General features: G+C 40.3%; 11 non-coding genes across 11 annotated transcripts; all 11 read right to left on the bottom strand.

The window, feature by feature from the left end:
* Positions 1-2106: 2106 nt before the first annotated feature.
* On the bottom strand, positions 2107-2179 carry TRNAK-UUU (transfer RNA lysine (anticodon UUU)). The gene has a single exon. It is a non-coding gene; the product is annotated as a tRNA-Lys (tRNA).
* A 2697-nt stretch (positions 2180-4876) lies between these two features.
* Positions 4877-4949, bottom strand: TRNAK-UUU (transfer RNA lysine (anticodon UUU)). The gene has a single exon. It is a non-coding gene; the product is annotated as a tRNA-Lys (tRNA).
* A 1322-nt stretch (positions 4950-6271) lies between these two features.
* On the bottom strand, positions 6272-6344 carry TRNAK-UUU (transfer RNA lysine (anticodon UUU)). The gene has a single exon. It is a non-coding gene; the product is annotated as a tRNA-Lys (tRNA).
* A 1333-nt stretch (positions 6345-7677) lies between these two features.
* On the bottom strand, positions 7678-7750 carry TRNAK-UUU (transfer RNA lysine (anticodon UUU)). The gene has a single exon. It is a non-coding gene; the product is annotated as a tRNA-Lys (tRNA).
* A 1311-nt stretch (positions 7751-9061) lies between these two features.
* On the bottom strand, positions 9062-9134 carry TRNAK-UUU (transfer RNA lysine (anticodon UUU)). Its single transcript has one exon. It is a non-coding gene; the product is annotated as a tRNA-Lys (tRNA).
* A 1419-nt stretch (positions 9135-10553) lies between these two features.
* TRNAK-UUU (transfer RNA lysine (anticodon UUU)) lies at positions 10554-10626 on the bottom strand. Its single transcript has one exon. It is a non-coding gene; the product is annotated as a tRNA-Lys (tRNA).
* A 1333-nt stretch (positions 10627-11959) lies between these two features.
* TRNAK-UUU (transfer RNA lysine (anticodon UUU)) lies at positions 11960-12032 on the bottom strand. Its single transcript has one exon. It is a non-coding gene; the product is annotated as a tRNA-Lys (tRNA).
* Positions 12033-13343: 1311 nt separating this feature from the next.
* Positions 13344-13416, bottom strand: TRNAK-UUU (transfer RNA lysine (anticodon UUU)). The gene has a single exon. It is a non-coding gene; the product is annotated as a tRNA-Lys (tRNA).
* Positions 13417-14749: 1333 nt separating this feature from the next.
* Positions 14750-14822, bottom strand: TRNAK-UUU (transfer RNA lysine (anticodon UUU)). Its single transcript has one exon. It is a non-coding gene; the product is annotated as a tRNA-Lys (tRNA).
* Positions 14823-17477: 2655 nt separating this feature from the next.
* TRNAK-UUU (transfer RNA lysine (anticodon UUU)) lies at positions 17478-17550 on the bottom strand. Its single transcript has one exon. It is a non-coding gene; the product is annotated as a tRNA-Lys (tRNA).
* Positions 17551-18748: 1198 nt separating this feature from the next.
* On the bottom strand, positions 18749-18821 carry TRNAK-UUU (transfer RNA lysine (anticodon UUU)). Its single transcript has one exon. It is a non-coding gene; the product is annotated as a tRNA-Lys (tRNA).
* Positions 18822-19758: the final 937 nt, after the last annotated feature.

The raw sequence follows: 19758 nt of genomic DNA on the forward strand, positions 1-19758 counted from the left end.
GTATTGTTGTTTCTAAATAATTATGAACTTGTTTTCGTAGCATTATTTGAGGTCTGCAAGCACTGCATTTTTTTTGCTATTTTGACCATTTTTCATTTTCTGAAAATAAGTACAAAATTTAGTGCTTGGAAATTCGAAGACATGTTGTCAGTAGTTTATAGAATATAAGAGCAATTTACATTTTACTCAAAAATATACCTATAAAGAGAAAATTAAGACAAACTGAAGATTTTGCAGTGGTCTCTTAATTTTTGCCAGAGCTGTAGTTAGCAAGGCCGAAAAAAGACATTTGTCCGTCCAGTTCAGCCTATATTCCGTCAGAAGAAATCCCCAGATCTACGTCCTTCTAAAGAACCTAATAACTGCAAGATACAATATTGTTACGCTCCAGGAAGACATCCGGGCCTCTCTTGAACCCCTTGACTGAGTTCGCCATCCCCACCTCCTCAGACAAGGAATTCCAGATTCTCCCTGCCCTACCAGTAAAGAATCCTTTTCTATGTTGGTGGAAAAACCTTCTCTCCTCCAGATGCAGAGAATGCCCCCTTGTGACCGTCACCTTCCTTGGTATAAACAGATCCTCGGAGAGATATTTGTATTGTCCCCTTATATACTTATACATGGTTATGAGATCACCCCTCAGTTTCTAGACAAAATAATACTTTTTTGCTAATCTCTCTGGGTATTGTAGTTGTTGCACCCACATGATGACCTCACCTATTACCTATAACATTACCATTTATTAAAACCTTACGCCCGAACAGGGACTTGAACCCTGGACCCTTGATCCGGGCTCTCTACATTGATAATCTCGCTGGGTACCGTAATTCTTCCATCCCGTTACTAAATTTTGTTGCCCCTTTTTGGACTTGCTCTAGTTCCACAAAAATCATAATTTCCAGGCTTGAATTGGGCAGGTTAATCTTTGCGAAGGACATGTGAATCAAGCCACATACAAGGTTATCCTGGAAAAACAGTTGATTCCTTCTGCTCAGGAAACGTTCCCCAACTCTGAGGACTGGCTTTTCCAGCAGAACAATGCACCATGCCACACGGCTAGGTAAACCAACGTGTGGATGAAGGAACACTAGCTCAAATCGCTGTCATGGCCAGCCCAATCTCCAAACCTGAACCCCATTGAAAACCTCTTGAATGTGAGGAAGATGGATAGTCACAAGCCATCAAACAAAGAAGAACTGCTTAAATTTTTGTACCAGGAGTGGCATAATGTCACCCAAAAGCAGTGTGAAAGACTGGTGGAAAGCATGCCAAGACACATGAAAGCTGTGATTAAAAATCATGGTTATTCCACAAAATATTGATTTCTGAACTCTTCCTGAGATAAAACATTAGTATTGTTGTTTCTAAATAATTATGAACTTGTTTTCGTAGCATTATTTGAGGTCTGCAAGCACTGCATTTTTTTTGCTATTTTGACCATTTTTCATTTTCTGAAAATAAGTACAAAATTTAGTGCTTGGAAATTCGAAGACATGTTGTCAGTAGTTTATAGAATATAAGAGCAATTTACATTTTACTCAAAAATATACCTATAAAGAGAAAATTAAGACAAACTGAAGATTTTGCAGTGGTCTCTTAATTTTTGCCAGAGCTGTAGTTAGCAAGGCCGAAAAAAGACATTTGTCCGTCCAGTTCAGCCTATATTCCGTCAGAAGAAATCCCCAGATCTACGTCCTTCTAAAGAACCTAATAACTGCAAGATACAATATTGTTACGCTCCAGGAAGACATCCGGGCCTCTCTTGAACCCCTTGACTGAGTTCGCCATCCCCACCTCCTCAGACAAGGAATTCCAGATTCTCCCTGCCCTACCAGTAAAGAATCCTTTTCTATGTTGGTGGAAAAACCTTCTCTCCTCCAGATGCAGAGAATGCCCCCTTGTGACCGTCACCTTCCTTGGTATAAACAGATCCTCGGAGAGATATTTGTATTGTCCCCTTATATACTTATACATGGTTATGAGATCACCCCTCAGTTTCTAGACAAAATAATACTTTTTTGCTAATCTCTCTGGGTATTAGTAGTTGTTGCACCCACATGATGACCTCACCTATTACCTATAACATTACCATTTATTAAAACCTTACGCCCGAACAGGGACTTGAACCCTGGACCCTCAGATTAAAAGTCTGATGCTCTACCGACTGAGCTATCCGGGCTCTCTACATTGATAATCTCGCTGGGTACCGTAATTCTTCCATCCCGTTACTAAATTTTGTTGCCCCTTTTTGGACTTGCTCTAGTTCCACAAAAATCATAATTTCCAGGCTTGAATTGGGCAGGTTAATCTTTGCGAAGGACATGTGAATCAAGCCACATACAAGGTTATCCTGGAAAAATAGTTGATTCCTTCTGCTCAGGAAACGTTCCCCAACTCTGAGGACTGGCTTTTCCAGCAGAACAATGCACCATGCCACACGGCTAGGTAAACCAACGTGTGGATGAAGGAACACTAGCTCAAATCGCTGTCATGGCCAGCCCAATCTCCAAACCTGAACCCCATTGAAAACCTCTTGAATGTGAGGAAGATGGATAGTCACAAGCCATCAAACAAAGAAGAACTGCTTAAATTTTTGTACCAGGAGTGGCATAATGTCACCCAAAAGCAGTGTGAAAGACTGGTGGAAAGCATGCCAAGACACATGAAAGCTGTGATTAAAAATCATGGTTATTCCACAAAATATTGATTTCTGAACTCTTCCTGAGATAAAACATTAGTATTGTTGTTTCTAAATAATTATGAACTTGTTTTCGTAGCATTATTTGAGGTCTGCAAGCACTGCATTTTTTTTGCTATTTTGACCATTTTTCATTTTCTGAAAATAAGTACAAAATTTAGTGCTTGGAAATTCGAAGACATGTTGTCAGTAGTTTATAGAATATAAGAGCAATTTACATTTTACTCAAAAATATACCTATAAAGAGAAAATTAAGACAAACTGAAGATTTTGCAGTGGTCTCTTAATTTTTGCCAGAGCTGTAGTTAGCAAGGCCGAAAAAAGACATTTGTCCGTCCAGTTCAGCCTATATTCCGTCAGAAGAAATCCCCAGATCTACGTCCTTCTAAAGAACCTAATAACTGCAAGATACAATATTGTTACGCTCCAGGAAGACATCCGGGCCTCTCTTGAACCCCTTGACTGAGTTCGCCATCCCCACCTCCTCAGACAAGGAATTCCAGATTCTCCCTGCCCTACCAGTAAAGAATCCTTTTCTATGTTGGTGGAAAAACCTTCTCTCCTCCAGATGCAGAGAATGCCCCCTTGTGACCGTCACCTTCCTTGGTATAAACAGATCCTCGGAGAGATATTTGTATTGTCCCCTTATATACTTATACATGGTTATGAGATCACCCCTCAGTTTCTAGACAAAATAATACTTTTTTGCTAATCTCTCTGGGTATTGTAGTTGTTGCACCCACATTGCACCCACATTGTACCCCCATGATGACCTCACCTATTACCTATAACATTACCATTTATTAAAACCTTACGCCCGAACAGGGCGACTGAGCTATCCGGGCTCTCTACATTGATAATCTCGCTGGGTACCGTAATTCTTCCATCCCGTTACTAAATTTTGTTGCCCCTTTTTGGACTTGCTCTAGTTCCACAAAAATCATAATTTCCAGGCTTGAATTGGGCAGGTTAATCTTTGCGAAGGACATGTGAATCAAGCCACATACAAGGTTATCCTGGAAAAATAGTTGATTCCTTCTGCTCAGGAAACGTTCCCCAACTCTGAGGACTGGCTTTTCCAGCAGAACAATGCACCATGCCACACGGCTAGGTAAACCAACGTGTGGATGAAGGAACACTAGCTCAAATCGCTGTCATGGCCAGCCCAATCTCCAAACCTGAACCCCATTGAAAACCTCTTGAATGTGAGGAAGATGGATAGTCACAAGCCATCAAACAAAGAAGAACTGCTTAAATTTTTGTACCAGGAGTGGCATAATGTCACCCAAAAGCAGTGTGAAAGACTGGTGGAAAGCATGCCAAGACACATGAAAGCTGTGATTAAAAATCATGGTTATTCCACAAAATATTGATTTCTGAACTCTTCCTGAGATAAAACATTAGTATTGTTGTTTCTAAATAATTATGAACTTGTTTTCGTAGCATTATTTGAGGTCTGCAAGCACTGCATTTTTTTTGCTATTTTGACCATTTTTCATTTTCTGAAAATAAGTACAAAATTTAGTGCTTGGAAATTCGAAGACATGTTGTCAGTAGTTTATAGAATATAAGAGCAATTTACATTTTACTCAAAAATATACCTATAAAGAGAAAATTAAGACAAACTGAAGATTTTGCAGTGGTCTCTTAATTTTTGCCAGAGCTGTAGTTAGCAAGGCCGAAAAAAGACATTTGTCCGTCCAGTTCAGCCTATATTCCGTCAGAAGAAATCCCCAGATCTACGTCCTTCTAAAGAACCTAATAACTGCAAGATACAATATTGTTACGCTCCAGGAAGACATCCGGGCCTCTCTTGAACCCCTTGACTGAGTTCGCCATCCCCACCTCCTCAGACAAGGAATTCCAGATTCTCCCTGCCCTACCAGTAAAGAATCCTTTTCTATGTTGGTGGAAAAACCTTCTCTCCTCCAGATGCAGAGAATGCCCCCTTGTGACCGTCACCTTCCTTGGTATAAACAGATCCTCGGAGAGATATTTGTATTGTCCCCTTATATACTTATACATGGTTATGAGATCACCCCTCAGTTTCTAGACAAAATAATACTTTTTTGCTAATCTCTCTGGGTATTGTAGTTGTTGCACCCACATTGCACCCACATTGTACCCACATGATGACCTCACCTATTACCTATAACATTACCATTTATTAAAACCTTACGCCCGAACAGGGACTTGAACCCTGGACCCTCAGATTAAAAGTCTGATGCTCTACCGACTGAGATATCCGGGCTCTCTACATTGATAATCTCGCTGGGTACCGTAATTCTTCCATCCCGTTACTAAATTTTGTTGCCCCTTTTTGGACTTGCTCTAGTTCCACAAAAATCATAATTTCCAGGCTTGAATTGGGCAGGTTAATCTTTGCGAAGGACATGTGAATCAAGCCACATACAAGGTTATCCTGGAAAAATAGTTGATTCCTTCTGCTCAGGAAACGTTCCCCAACTCTGAGGACTGGCTTTTCCAGCAGAACAATGCACCATGCCACACGGCTAGGTAAACCAACGTGTGGATGAAGGAACACTTGCTCAAATCGCTGTCATGGCCAGCCCAATCTCCAAACCTGAACCCCATTGAAAACCTCTTGAATGTGAGGAAGATGGATAGTCACAAGCCATCAAACAAAGAAGAACTGCTTAAATTTTTGTACCAGGAGTGGCATAATGTCACCCAAAAGCAGTGTGAAAGACTGGTGGAAAGCATGCCAAGACACATGAAAGCTGTGATTAAAAATCATGGTTATTCCACAAAATATTGATTTCTGAACTCTTCCTGAGATAAAACATTAGTATTGTTGTTTCTAAATAATTATGAACTTGTTTTCGTAGCATTATTTGAGGTCTGCAAGCACTGCATTTTTTTTGCTATTTTGACCATTTTTCATTTTCTGAAAATAAGTACAAAATTTAGTGCTTGGAAATTCGAAGACATGTTGTCAGTAGTTTATAGAATATAAGAGCAATTTACATTTTACTCAAAAATATACCTATAAAGAGAAAATTAAGACAAACTGAAGATTTTGCAGTGGTCTCTTAATTTTTGCCAGAGCTGTAGTTAGCAAGGCCGAAAAAAGACATTTGTCCGTCCAGTTCAGCCTATATTCCGTCAGAAGAAATCCCCAGATCTACGTCCTTCTAAAGAACCTAATAACTGCAAGATACAATATTGTTACGCTCCAGGAAGACATCCGGGCCTCTCTTGAACCCCTTGACTGAGTTCGCCATCCCCACCTCCTCAGACAAGGAATTCCAGATTCTCCCTGCCCTACCAGTAAAGAATCCTTTTCTATGTTGGTGGAAAAACCTTCTCTCCTCCAGATGCAGAGAATGCCCCCTTGTGACCGTCACCTTCCTTGGTATAAACAGATCCTCGGAGAGATATTTGTATTGTCCCCTTATATACTTATACATGGTTATGAGATCACCCCTCAGTTTCTAGACAAAATAATACTTTTTTGCTAATCTCTCTGGGTATTGTAGTTGTTGCACCCACATTGTACCCACATGATGACCTCACCTATTACCTATAACATTACCATTTATTAAAACCTTACGCCCGAACAGGGACTTGAACCCTGGACCCTCAGATTAAAAGTCTGATGCTCTACCGACTGAGATATCCGGGCTCTCTACATTGATAATCTCGCTGGGTACCGTAATTCTTCCATCCCGTTACTAAATTTTGTTGCCCCTTTTTGGACTTGCTCTAGTTCCACAAAAATCATAATTTCCAGGCTTGAATTGGGCAGGTTAATCTTTGCGAAGGACATGTGAATCAAGCCACATACAAGGTTATCCTGGAAAAATAGTTGATTCCTTCTGCTCAGGAAACGTTCCCCAACTCTGAGGACTGGCTTTTCCAGCAGAACAATGCACCATGCCACACGGCTAGGTAAACCAACGTGTGGATGAAGGAACACTAGCTCAAATCGCTGTCATGGCCAGCCCAATCTCCAAACCTGAACCCCATTGAAAACCTCTTGAATGTGAGGAAGATGGATAGTCACAAGCCATCAAACAAAGAAGAACTGCTTAAATTTTTGTACCAGGAGTGGCATAATGTCACCCAAAAGCAGTGTGAAAGACTGGTGGAAAGCATGCCAAGACACATGAAAGCTGTGATTAAAAATCATGGTTATTCCACAAAATATTGATTTCTGAACTCTTCCTGAGATAAAACATTAGTATTGTTGTTTCTAAATAATTATGAACTTGTTTTCGTAGCATTATTTGAGGTCTGCAAGCACTGCATTTTTTTTGCTATTTTGACCATTTTTCATTTTCTGAAAATAAGTACAAAATTTAGTGCTTGGAAATTCGAAGACATGTTGTCAGTAGTTTATAGAATATAAGAGCAATTTACATTTTACTCAAAAATATACCTATAAAGAGAAAATTAAGACAAACTGAAGATTTTGCAGTGGTCTCTTAATTTTTGCCAGAGCTGTAGTTAGCAAGGCCGAAAAAAGACATTTGTCCGTCCAGTTCAGCCTATATTCCGTCAGAAGAAATCCCCAGATCTACGTCCTTCTAAAGAACCTAATAACTGCAAGATACAATATTGTTACGCTCCAGGAAGACATCCGGGCCTCTCTTGAACCCCTTGACTGAGTTCGCCATCCCCACCTCCTCAGACAAGGAATTCCAGATTCTCCCTGCCCTACCAGTAAAGAATCCTTTTCTATGTTGGTGGAAAAACCTTCTCTCCTCCAGATGCAGAGAATGCCCCCTTGTGACCGTCACCTTCCTTGGTATAAACAGATCCTCGGAGAGATATTTGTATTGTCCCCTTATATACTTATACATGGTTATGAGATCACCCCTCAGTTTCTAGACAAAATAATACTTTTTTGCTAATCTCTCTGGGTATTGTAGTTGTTGCACCCACATTGCACCCACATTGTACCCACATGATGACCTCACCTATTACCTATAACATTACCATTTATTAAAACCTTACGCCCGAACAGGGACTTGAACCCTGGACCCTCAGATTAAAAGTCTGATGCTCTACCGACTGAGCTATCCGGGCTCTCTACATTGATAATCTCGCTGGGTACCGTAATTCTTCCATCCCGTTACTAAATTTTGTTGCCCCTTTTTGGACTTGCTCTAGTTCCACAAAAATCATAATTTCCAGGCTTGAATTGGGCAGGTTAATCTTTGCGAAGGACATGTGAATCAAGCCACATACAAGGTTATCCTGGAAAAATAGTTGATTCCTTCTGCTCAGGAAACGTTCCCCAACTCTGAGGACTGGCTTTTCCAGCAGAACAATGCACCATGCCACACGGCTAGGTAAACCAACGTGTGGATGAAGGAACACTAGCTCAAATCGCTGTCATGGCCAGCCCAATCTCCAAACCTGAACCCCATTGAAAACCTCTTGAATGTGAGGAAGATGGATAGTCACAAGCCATCAAACAAAGAAGAACTGCTTAAATTTTTGTACCAGGAGTGGCATAATGTCACCCAAAAGCAGTGTGAAAGACTGGTGGAAAGCATGCCAAGACACATGAAAGCTGTGATTAAAAATCATGGTTATTCCACAAAATATTGATTTCTGAACTCTTCCTGAGATAAAACATTAGTATTGTTGTTTCTAAATAATTATGAACTTGTTTTCGTAGCATTATTTGAGGTCTGCAAGCACTGCATTTTTTTTGCTATTTTGACCATTTTTCATTTTCTGAAAATAAGTACAAAATTTAGTGCTTGGAAATTCGAAGACATGTTGTCAGTAGTTTATAGAATATAAGAGCAATTTACATTTTACTCAAAAATATACCTATAAAGAGAAAATTAAGACAAACTGAAGATTTTGCAGTGGTCTCTTAATTTTTGCCAGAGCTGTAGTTAGCAAGGCCGAAAAAAGAAATTTGTCCGTCCAGTTCAGCCTATATTCCGTCAGAAGAAATCCCCAGATCTACGTCCTTCTAAAGAACCTAATAACTGCAAGATACAATATTGTTACGCTCCAGGAAGACATCCGGGCCTCTCTTGAACCCCTTGACTGAGTTCGCCATCCCCACCTCCTCAGACAAGGAATTCCAGATTCTCCCTGCCCTACCAGTAAAGAATCCTTTTCTATGTTGGTGGAAAAACCTTCTCTCCTCCAGATGCAGAGAATGCCCCCTTGTGACCGTCACCTTCCTTGGTATAAACAGATCCTCGGAGAGATATTTGTATTGTCCCCTTATATACTTATACATGGTTATGAGATCACCCCTCAGTTTCTAGACAAAATAATACTTTTTTGCTAATCTCTCTGGGTATTGTAGTTGTTGCACCCACATGATGACCTCACCTATTACCTATAACATTACCATTTATTAAAACCTTACGCCCGAACAGGGACTTGAACCCTGGACCCTCAGATTAAAAGTCTGATGCTCTACCGACTGAGCTATCCGGGCTATATACATTGATAATCTCGCTGGGTACCGTAATTCTTCCATCCCGTTACTAAATTTTGTTGCCCCTTTTTGGACTTGCTCTAGTTCCACAAAAATCATAATTTCCAGGCTTGAATTGGGCAGGTTAATCTTTGCGAAGGACATGTGAATCAAGCCACATACAAGGTTATCCTGGAAAAATAGTTGATTCCTTCTGCTCAGGAAACGTTCCCCAACTCTGAGGACTGGCTTTTCCAGCAGAACAATGCACCATGCCACACGGCTAGGTAAACCAACGTGTGGATGAAGGAACACTAGCTCAAATCGCTGTCATGGCCAGCCCAATCTCCAAACCTGAACCCCATTGAAAACCTCTTGAATGTGAGGAAGATGGATAGTCACAAGCCATCAAACAAAGAAGAACTGCTTAAATTTTTGTACCAGGAGTGGCATAATGTCACCCAAAAGCAGTGTGAAAGACTGGTGGAAAGCATGCCAAGACACATGAAAGCTGTGATTAAAAATCATGGTTATTCCACAAAATATTGATTTCTGAACTCTTCCTGAGATAAAACATTAGTATTGTTGTTTCTAAATAATTATGAACTTGTTTTCGTAGCATTATTTGAGGTCTGCAAGCACTGCATTTTTTTTGCTATTTTGACCATTTTTCATTTTCTGAAAATAAGTACAAAATTTAGTGCTTGGAAATTCGAAGACATGTTGTCAGTAGTTTATAGAATATAAGAGCAATTTACATTTTACTCAAAAATATACCTATAAAGAGAAAATTAAGACAAACTGAAGATTTTGCAGTGGTCTCTTAATTTTTGCCAGAGCTGTAGTTAGCAAGGCCGAAAAAAGACATTTGTCCGTCCAGTTCAGCCTATATTCCGTCAGAAGAAATCCCCAGATCTACGTCCTTCTAAAGAACCTAATAACTGCAAGATACAATATTGTTACGCTCCAGGAAGACATCCGGGCCTCTCTTGAACCCCTTGACTGAGTTCGCCATCCCCACCTCCTCAGACAAGGAATTCCAGATTCTCCCTGCCCTACCAGTAAAGAATCCTTTTCTATGTTGGTGGAAAAACCTTCTCTCCTCCAGATGCAGAGAATGCCCCCTTGTGACCGTCACCTTCCTTGGTATAAACAGATCCTCGGAGAGATATTTGTATTGTCCCCTTATATACTTATACATGGTTATGAGATCACCCCTCAGTTGTGACCGTCACCTTCCTTGGTATAAACAGATCCTCGGAGAGATATTTGTATTGTCCCCTTATATACTTATACATGGTTATGAGATCACCCCTCAGTTTCTAGACAAAATAATACTTTTTTGCTAATCTCTCTGGGTATTGTAGTTGTTGCACCCACATTGTACCCACATGATGACCTCACCTATTACCTATAACATTACCATTTATTAAAACCTTACGCCCGAACAGGGACTTGAACCCTGGACCCTCAGATTAAAAGTCTGATGCTCTACCGACTGAGCTATCCGGGCTCTCTACATTGATAATCTCGCTGGGTACCGTAATTCTTCCATCCCGTTACTAAATTTTCTTGCCCCTTTTTGGACTTGCTCTAGTTCCACAAAAATCATAATTTCCAGGCTTGAATTGGGCAGGTTAATCTTTGCGAAGGACATGTGAATCAAGCCACATACAAGGTTATCCTGGAAAAATAGTTGATTCCTTCTGCTCACGAAACGTTCCCCAACTCTGAGGACTGGCTTTTCCAGCAGAACAATGCACCATGCCACACGGCTAGGTAAACCAACGTGTGGATGAAGGAACACTAGCTCAAATCGCTGTCATGGCCAGCCCAATCTCCAAACCTGAACCCCATTGAAAACCTCTTGAATGTGAGGAAGATGGATAGTCACAAGCCATCAAACAAAGAAGAACTGCTTAAATTTTTGTACCAGGAGTGGCATAATGTCACCCAAAAGCAGTGTGAAAGACTGGTGGAAAGCATGCCAAGACACATGAAAGCTGTGATTAAAAATCATGGTTATTCCACAAAATATTGATTTCTGAACTCTTCCTGAGATAAAACATTAGTATTGTTGTTTCTAAATAATTATGAACTTGTTTTCGTAGCATTATTTGAGGTCTGCAAGCACTGCATTTTTTTTGCTATTTTGACCATTTTTCATTTTCTGAAAATAAGTACAAAATTTAGTGCTTGGAAATTCGAAGACATGTTGTCAGTAGTTTATAGAATATAAGAGCAATTTACATTTTACTCAAAAATATACCTATAAAGAGAAAATTAAGACAAACTGAAGATTTTGCAGTGGTCTCTTAATTTTTGCCAGAGCTGTAGTTAGCAAGGCCGAAAAAAGACATTTGTCCGTCCAGTTCAGCCTATATTCCGTCAGAAGAAATCCCCAGATCTACGTCCTTCTAAAGAACCTAATAACTGCAAGATACAATATTGTTACGCTCCAGGAAGACATCCGGGCCTCTCTTGAACCCCTTGACTGAGTTCGCCATCCCCACCTCCTCAGACAAGGAATTCCAGATTCTCCCTGCCCTACCAGTAAAGAATCCTTTTCTATGTTGGTGGAAAAACCTTCTCTCCTCCAGATGCAGAGAATGCCCCCTTGTGACCGTCACCTTCCTTGGTATAAACAGATCCTCGGAGAGATATTTGTATTGTCCCCTTATATACTTATACATGGTTATGAGATCACCCCTCAGTTTCTAGACAAAATAATACTTTTTTGCTAATCTCTCTGGGTATTGTAGTTGTTGCACCCACATTGCACCCACATTGTACCCACATGATGACCTCACCTATTACCTATAACATTACCATTTATTGAAACCTTACGCCCGAACAGGGACTTGAACCCTGGACCCTCAGATTAAAAGTCTGATGCTCTACCGACTGAGCTATCCGGGCTCTCTACATTGATAATCTCGCTGGGTACCGTAATTCTTCCATCCCGTTACTAAATTTTGTTGCCCCTTTTTGGACTTGCTCTAGTTCCACAAAAATCATAATTTCCAGGCTTGAATTGGGCAGGTTAATCTTTGCGAAGGACATGTGAATCAAGCCACATACAAGGTTATCCTGGAAAAATAGTTGATTCCTTCTGCTCAGGAAACGTTCCCCAACTCTGAGGACTGGCTTTTCCAGCAGAACAATGCACCATGCCACACGGCTAGGTAAACCAACGTGTGGATGAAGGAACACTAGCTCAAATCGCTGTCATGGCCAGCCCAATCTCCAAACCTGAACCCCATTGAAAACCTCTTGAATGTGAGGAAGATGGATAGTCACAAGCCATCAAACAAAGAAGAACTGCTTAAATTTTTGTACCAGGAGTGGCATAATGTCACCCAAAAGCAGTGTGAAAGACTGGTGGAAAGCATGCCAAGACACATGAAAGCTGTGATTAAAAATCATGGTTATTCCACAAAATATTGATTTCTGAACTCTTCCTGAGATAAAACATTAGTATTGTTGTTTCTAAATAATTATGAACTTGTTTTCGTAGCATTATTTGAGGTCTGCAAGCACTGCATTTTTTTTGCTATTTTGACCATTTTTCATTTTCTGAAAATAAGTACAAAATTTAGTGCTTGGAAATTCGAAGACATGTTGTCAGTAGTTTATAGAATATAAGAGCAATTTACATTTTACTCAAAAATATACCTATAAAGAGAAAATTAAGACAAACTGAAGATTTTGCAGTGGTCTCTTAATTTTTGCCAGAGCTGTAGTTAGCAAGGCCGAAAAAAGACATTTGTCCGTCCAGTTCAGCCTATATTCCGTCAGAAGAAATCCCCAGATCTACGTCCTTCTAAAGAACCTAATAACTGCAAGATACAATATTGTTACGCTCCAGGAAGACATCCGGGCCTCTCTTGAACCCCTTGACTGAGTTCGCCATCCCCACCTCCTCAGACAAGGAATTCCAGATTCTCCCTGCCCTACCAGTAAAGAATCCTTTTCTATGTTGGTGGAAAAACCTTCTCTCCTCCAGATGCAGAGAATGCCCCCTTGTGACCGTCACCTTCCTTGGTATAAACAGATCCTCGGAGAGATATTTGTATTGTCCCCTTATATACTTATACATGGTTATGAGATCACCCCTCAGTTTCTAGACAAAATAATACTTTTTTGCTAATCTCTCTGGGTATTGTAGTTGTTGCACCCACATGATGACCTCACCTATTACCTATAACATTACCATTTATTAAAACCTTACGCCCGAACAGGGACTTGAACCCTGGACCCTCAGATTAAAAGTCTGATGCTCTACCGACTGAGCTATCCGGGCTCTCTACATTGATAATCTCGCTGGGTACCGTAATTCTTCCATCCCGTTACTAAATTTTCTTGCCCCTTTTTGGACTTGCTCTAGTTCCACAAAAATCATAATTTCCAGGCTTGAATTGGGCAGGTTAATCTTTGCGAAGGACATGTGAATCAAGCCACATACAAGGTTATCCTGGAAAAATAGTTGATTCCTTCTGCTCACGAAACGTTCCCCAACTCTGAGGACTGGCTTTTCCAGCAGAACAATGCACCATGCCACACGGCTAGGTAAACCAACGTGTGGATGAAGGAACACTAGCTCAAATCGCTGTCATGGCCAGCCCAATCTCCAAACCTGAACCCCATTGAAAACCTCTTGAATGTGAGGAAGATGGATAGTCACAAGCCATCAAACAAAGAAGAACTGCTTAAATTTTTGTACCAGGAGTGGCATAATGTCACCCAAAAGCAGTGTGAAAGACTGGTGGAAAGCATGCCAAGACACATGAAAGCTGTGATTAAAAATCATGGTTATTCCACAAAATATTGATTTCTGAACTCTTCCTGAGATAAAACATTAGTATTGTTGTTTCTAAATAATTATGAACTTGTTTTCGTAGCATTATTTGAGGTCTGCAAGCACTGCATTTTTTTTGCTATTTTGACCATTTTTCATTTTCTGAAAATAAGTACAAAATTTAGTGCTTGGAAATTCGAAGACATGTTGTCAGTAGTTTATAGAATATAAGAGCAATTTACATTTTACTCAAAAATATACCTATAAAGAGAAAATTAAGACAAACTGAAGATTTTGCAGTGGTCTCTTAATTTTTGCCAGAGCTGTAGTTAGCAAGGCCGAAAAAAGACATTTGTCCGTCCAGTTCAGCCTATATTCCGTCAGAAGAAATCCCCAGATCTACGTCCTTCTAAAGAACCTAATAACTGCAAGATACAATATTGTTACGCTCCAGGAAGACATCCGGGCCTCTCTTGAACCCCTTGACTGAGTTCGCCATCCCCACCTCCTCAGACAAGGAATTCCAGATTCTCCCTGCCCTACCAGTAAAGAATCCTTTTCTATGTTGGTGGAAAAACCTTCTCTCCTCCAGATGCAGAGAATGCCCCCTTGTGACCGTCACCTTCCTTGGTATAAACAGATCCTCGGAGAGATATTTGTATTGTCCCCTTATATACTTATACATGGTTATGAGATCACCCCTCAGTTTCTAGACAAAATAATACTTTTTTGCTAATCTCTCTGGGTATTGTAGTTGTTGCACCCACATTGCACCCACATTGTACCCCCATGATGACCTCACCTATTACCTATAACATTACCATTTATTAAAACCTTACGCCCGAACAGGGACTTGAACCCTGGACCCTCAGATTAAAAGTCTGATGCTCTACCGACTGAGCTATCCGGGCTCTCTACATTGATAATCTCGCTGGGTACCGTAATTCTTCCATCCCGTTACTAAATTTTGTTGCCCCTTTTTGGACTTGCTCTAGTTCCACAAAAATCATAATTTCCAGGCTTGAATTGGGCAGGTTAATCTTTGCGAAGGACATGTGAATCAAGCCACATACAAGGTTATCCTGGAAAAATAGTTGATTCCTTCTGCTCAGGAAACGTTCCCCAACTCTGAGGACTGGCTTTTCCAGCAGAACAATGCACCATGCCACACGGCTAGGTAAACCAACGTGTGGATGAAGGAACACTAGCTCAAATCGCTGTCATGGCCAGCCCAATCTCCAAACCTGAACCCCATTGAAAACCTCTTGAATGTGAGGAAGATGGATAGTCACAAGCCATCAAACAAAGAAGAACTGCTTACATTTTTGTACCAGGAGTGGCATAATGTCACCCAAAAGCAGTGTGAAAGACTGGTGGAAAGCATGCCAAGACACATGAAAGCTGTGATTAAAAATCATGGTTATTCCACAAAATATTGATTTCTGAACTCTTCCTGAGATAAAACATTAGTATTGTTGTTTCTAAATAATTATGAACTTGTTTTCGTAGCATTATTTGAGGTCTGCAAGCACTGCATTTTTTTTGCTATTTTGACCATTTTTCATTTTCTGAAAATAAGTACAAAATTTAGTGCTTGGAAATTCGAAGACATGTTGTCAGTAGTTTATAGAATATAAGAGCAATTTACATTTTACTCAAAAATATACCTATAAAGAGAAAATTAAGACAAACTGAAGATTTTGCAGTGGTCTCTTAATTTTTGCCAGAGCTGTAGTTAGCAAGGCCGAAAAAAGACATTTGTCCGTCCAGTTCAGCCTATATTCCGTCAGAAGAAATCCCCAGATCTACGTCCTTCTAAAGAACCTAATAACTGCAAGATACAATATTGTTACGCTCCAGGAAGACATCCGGGCCTCTCTTGAACCCCTTGACTGAGTTCGCCATCCCCACCTCCTCAGACAAGGAATTCCAGATTCTCCCTGCCCTACCAGTAAAGAATCCTTTTCTATGTTGGTGGAAAAACCTTCTCTCCTCCAGATGCAGAGAATGCCCCCTTGTGACCGTCACCTTCCTTGGTATAAACAGATCCTCGGAGAGATATTTGTATTGTCCCCTTATATACTTATACATGGTTATGAGATCACCCCTCAGTTTCTAGACAAAATAATACTTTTTTGCTAATCTCTCTGGGTATTGTAGTTGTTGCACCCACATGATGACCTCACCTATTACCTATAACATTACCATTTATTAAAACCTTACGCCCGAACAGGGACTACATTGATAATCTCGCTGGGTACCGTAATTCTTCCATCCCGTTACTAAATTTTGTTGCCCCTTTTTGGACTTGCTCTAGTTCCACAAAAATCATAATTTCCAGGCTTGAATTGGGCAGGTTAATCTTTGCGAAGGACATGTGAATCAAGCCACATACAAGGTTATCCTGGAAAAATAGTTGATTCCTTCTGCTCAGGAAACGTTCCCCAACTCTGAGGACTGGCTTTTCCAGCAGAACAATGCACCATGCCACACGGCTAGGTAAACCAACGTGTGGATGAAGGAACACTAGCTCAAATCGCTGTCATGGCCAGCCCAATCTCCAAACCTGAACCCCATTGAAAACCTCTTGAATGTGAGGAAGATGGATAGTCACAAGCCATCAAACAAAGAAGAACTGCTTAAATTTTTGTACCAGGAGTGGCATAATGTCACCCAAAAGCAGTGTGAAAGACTGGTGGAAAGCATGCCAAGACACATGAAAGCTGTGATTAAAAATCATGGTTATTCCACAAAATATTGATTTCTGAACTCTTCCTGAGATAAAACATTAGTATTGTTGTTTCTAAATAATTATGAACTTGTTTTCGTAGCATTATTTGAGGTCTGCAAGCACTGCATTTTTTTTGCTATTTTGACCATTTTTCATTTTCTGAAAATAAGTACAAAATTTAGTGCTTGGAAATTCGAAGACATGTTGTCAGTAGTTTATAGAATATAAGAGCAATTTACATTTTACTCAAAAATATACCTATAAAGAGAAAATTAAGACAAACTGAAGATTTTGCAGTGGTCTCTTAATTTTTGCCAGAGCTGTAGTTAGCAAGGCCGAAAAAAGACATTTGTCCGTCCAGTTCAGCCTATATTCCGTCAGAAGAAATCCCCAGATCTACGTCCTTCTAAAGAACCTAATAACTGCAAGATACAATATTGTTACGCTCCAGGAAGACATCCGGGCCTCTCTTGAACCCCTTGACTGAGTTCGCCATCCCCACCTCCTCAGACAAGGAATTCCAGATTCTCCCTGCCCTACCAGTAAAGAATCCTTTTCTATGTTGGTGGAAAAACCTTCTCTCCTCCAGATGCAGAGAATGCCCCCTTGTGACCGTCACCTTCCTTGGTATAAACAGATCCTCGGAGAGATATTTGTATTGTCCCCTTATATACTTATACATGGTTATGAGATCACCCCTCAGTTTCTAGACAAAATAATACTTTTTTGCTAATCTCTCTGGGTATTGTAGTTGTTGCACCCACATTGCACCCACATTGTACCCACATGATGACCTCACCTATTACCTATAACATTACCATTTATTGAAACCTTACGCCCGAACAGGGACTTGAACCCTGGACCCTCAGATTAAAAGTCTGATGCTCTACCGACTGAGCTATCCGGGCTCTCTACATTGATAATCTCGCTGGGTACCGTAATTCTTCCATCCCGTTACTAAATTTTGTTGCCCCTTTTTGGACTTGCTCTAGTTCCACAAAAATCATAATTTCCAGGCTTGAATTGGGCAGGTTAATCTTTGCGAAGGACATGTGAATCAAGCCACATACAAGGTTATCCTGGAAAAATAGTTGATTCCTTCTGCTCAGGAAACGTTCCCCAACTCTGAGGACTGGCTTTTCCAGCAGAACAATGCACCATGCCACACGGCTAGGTAAACCAACGTGTGGATGAAGGAACACTAGCTCAAATCGCTGTCATGGCCAGCCCAATCTCCAAACCTGAACCCCATTGAAAACCTCTTGAATGTGAGGAAGATGGATAGTCACAAGCCATCAAACAAAGAAGAACTGCTTAAATTTTTGTACCAGGAGTGGCATAATGTCACCCAAAAGCAGTGTGAAAGACTGGTGGAAAGCATGCCAAGACACATGAAAGCTGTGATTAAAAATCATGGTTATTCCACAAAATATTGATTTCTGAACTCTTCCTGAGATAAAACATTAGTATTGTTGTTTCTAAATAATTATGAACTTGTTTTCGTAGCATTATTTGAGGTCTGCAAGCACTGCATTTTTTTTGCTATTTTGACCATTTTTCATTTTCTGAAAATAAGTACAAAATTTAGTGCTTGGAAATTCGAAGACATGTTGTCAGTAGTTTATAGAATATAAGAGCAATTTACATTTTACTCAAAAATATACCTATAAAGAGAAAATTAAGACAAACTGAAGATTTTGCAGTGGTCTCTTAATTTTTGCCAGAGCTGTAGTTAGCAAGGCCGAAAAAAGACATTTGTCCGTCCAGTTCAGCCTATATTCCGTCAGAAGAAATCCCCAGATCTACGTCCTTCTAAAGAACCTAATAACTGCAAGATACAATATTGTTACGCTCCAGGAAGACATCCGGGCCTCTCTTGAACCCCTTGACTGAGTTCGCCATCCCCACCTCCTCAGACAAGGAATTCCAGATTCTCCCTGCCCTACCAGTAAAGAATCCTTTTCTATGTTGGTGGAAAAACCTTCTCTCCTCCAGATGCAGAGAATGCCCCCTTGTGACCGTCACCTTCCTTGGTATAAACAGATCCTCGGAGAGATATTTGTATTGTCCCTATTACCTATAACATTACCATTTATTAAAACCTTACGCCCGAACAGGGACTTGAACCCTGGACCCTCAGATTAAAAGTCTGATGCTCTACCGACTGAGCTATCCGGGCTCTCTACATTGATAATCTCGCTGGGTACCGTAATTCTTCCATCCCGTTACTAAATTTTGTTGCCCCTTTTTGGACTTGCTCTAGTTCCACAAAAATCATAATTTCCAGGCTTGAATTGGGCAGGTTAATCTTTGCGAAGGACATGTGAATCAAGCCACATACAAGGTTATCCTGGAAAAATAGTTGATTCCTTCTGCTCAGGAAACGTTCCCCAACTCTGAGGACTGGCTTTTCCAGCAGAACAATGCACCATGCCACACGGCTAGGTAAACCAACGTGTGGATGAAGGAACACTAGCTCAAATCGCTGTCATGGCCAGCCCAATCTCCAAACCTGAACCCCATTGAAAACCTCTTGAATGTGAGGAAGATGGATAGTCACAAGCCATCAAACAAAGAAGAACTGCTTAAATTTTTGTACCAGGAGTGGCATAATGTCACCCAAAAGCAGTGTGAAAGACTGGTGGAAAGCATGCCAAGACACATGAAAGCTGTGATTAAAAATCATGGTTATTCCACAAAATATTGATTTCTGAACTCTTCCTGAGATAAAACATTAGTATTGTTGTTTCTAAATAATTATGAACTTGTTTTCGTAGCATTATTTGAGGTCTGCAAGCACTGCATTTTTTTTGCTATTTTGACCATTTTTCATTTTCTGAAAATAAGTACAAAATTTAGTGCTTGGAAATTCGAAGACATGTTGTCAGTAGTTTATAGAATATAAGAGCAATTTACATTTTACTCAAAAATATACCTATAAAGAGAAAATTAAGACAAACTGAAGATTTTGCAGTGGTCTCTTAATTTTTGCCAGAGCTGTAGTTAGCAAGGCCGAAAAAAGACATTTGTCCGTCCAGTTCAGCCTATATTCCGTCAGAAGAAATCCCCAGATCTACGTCCTTCTAAAGAACCTAATAACTGCAAGATACAATATT

This window comes from Dendrobates tinctorius, unplaced genomic scaffold (assembly GCF_039654945.1).
Source record: "Dendrobates tinctorius isolate UK_male_01 unplaced genomic scaffold, ASM3965494v1 ptg000099l, whole genome shotgun sequence".
Lineage (NCBI taxonomy): Eukaryota > Metazoa > Chordata > Amphibia > Anura > Dendrobatidae > Dendrobates > Dendrobates tinctorius.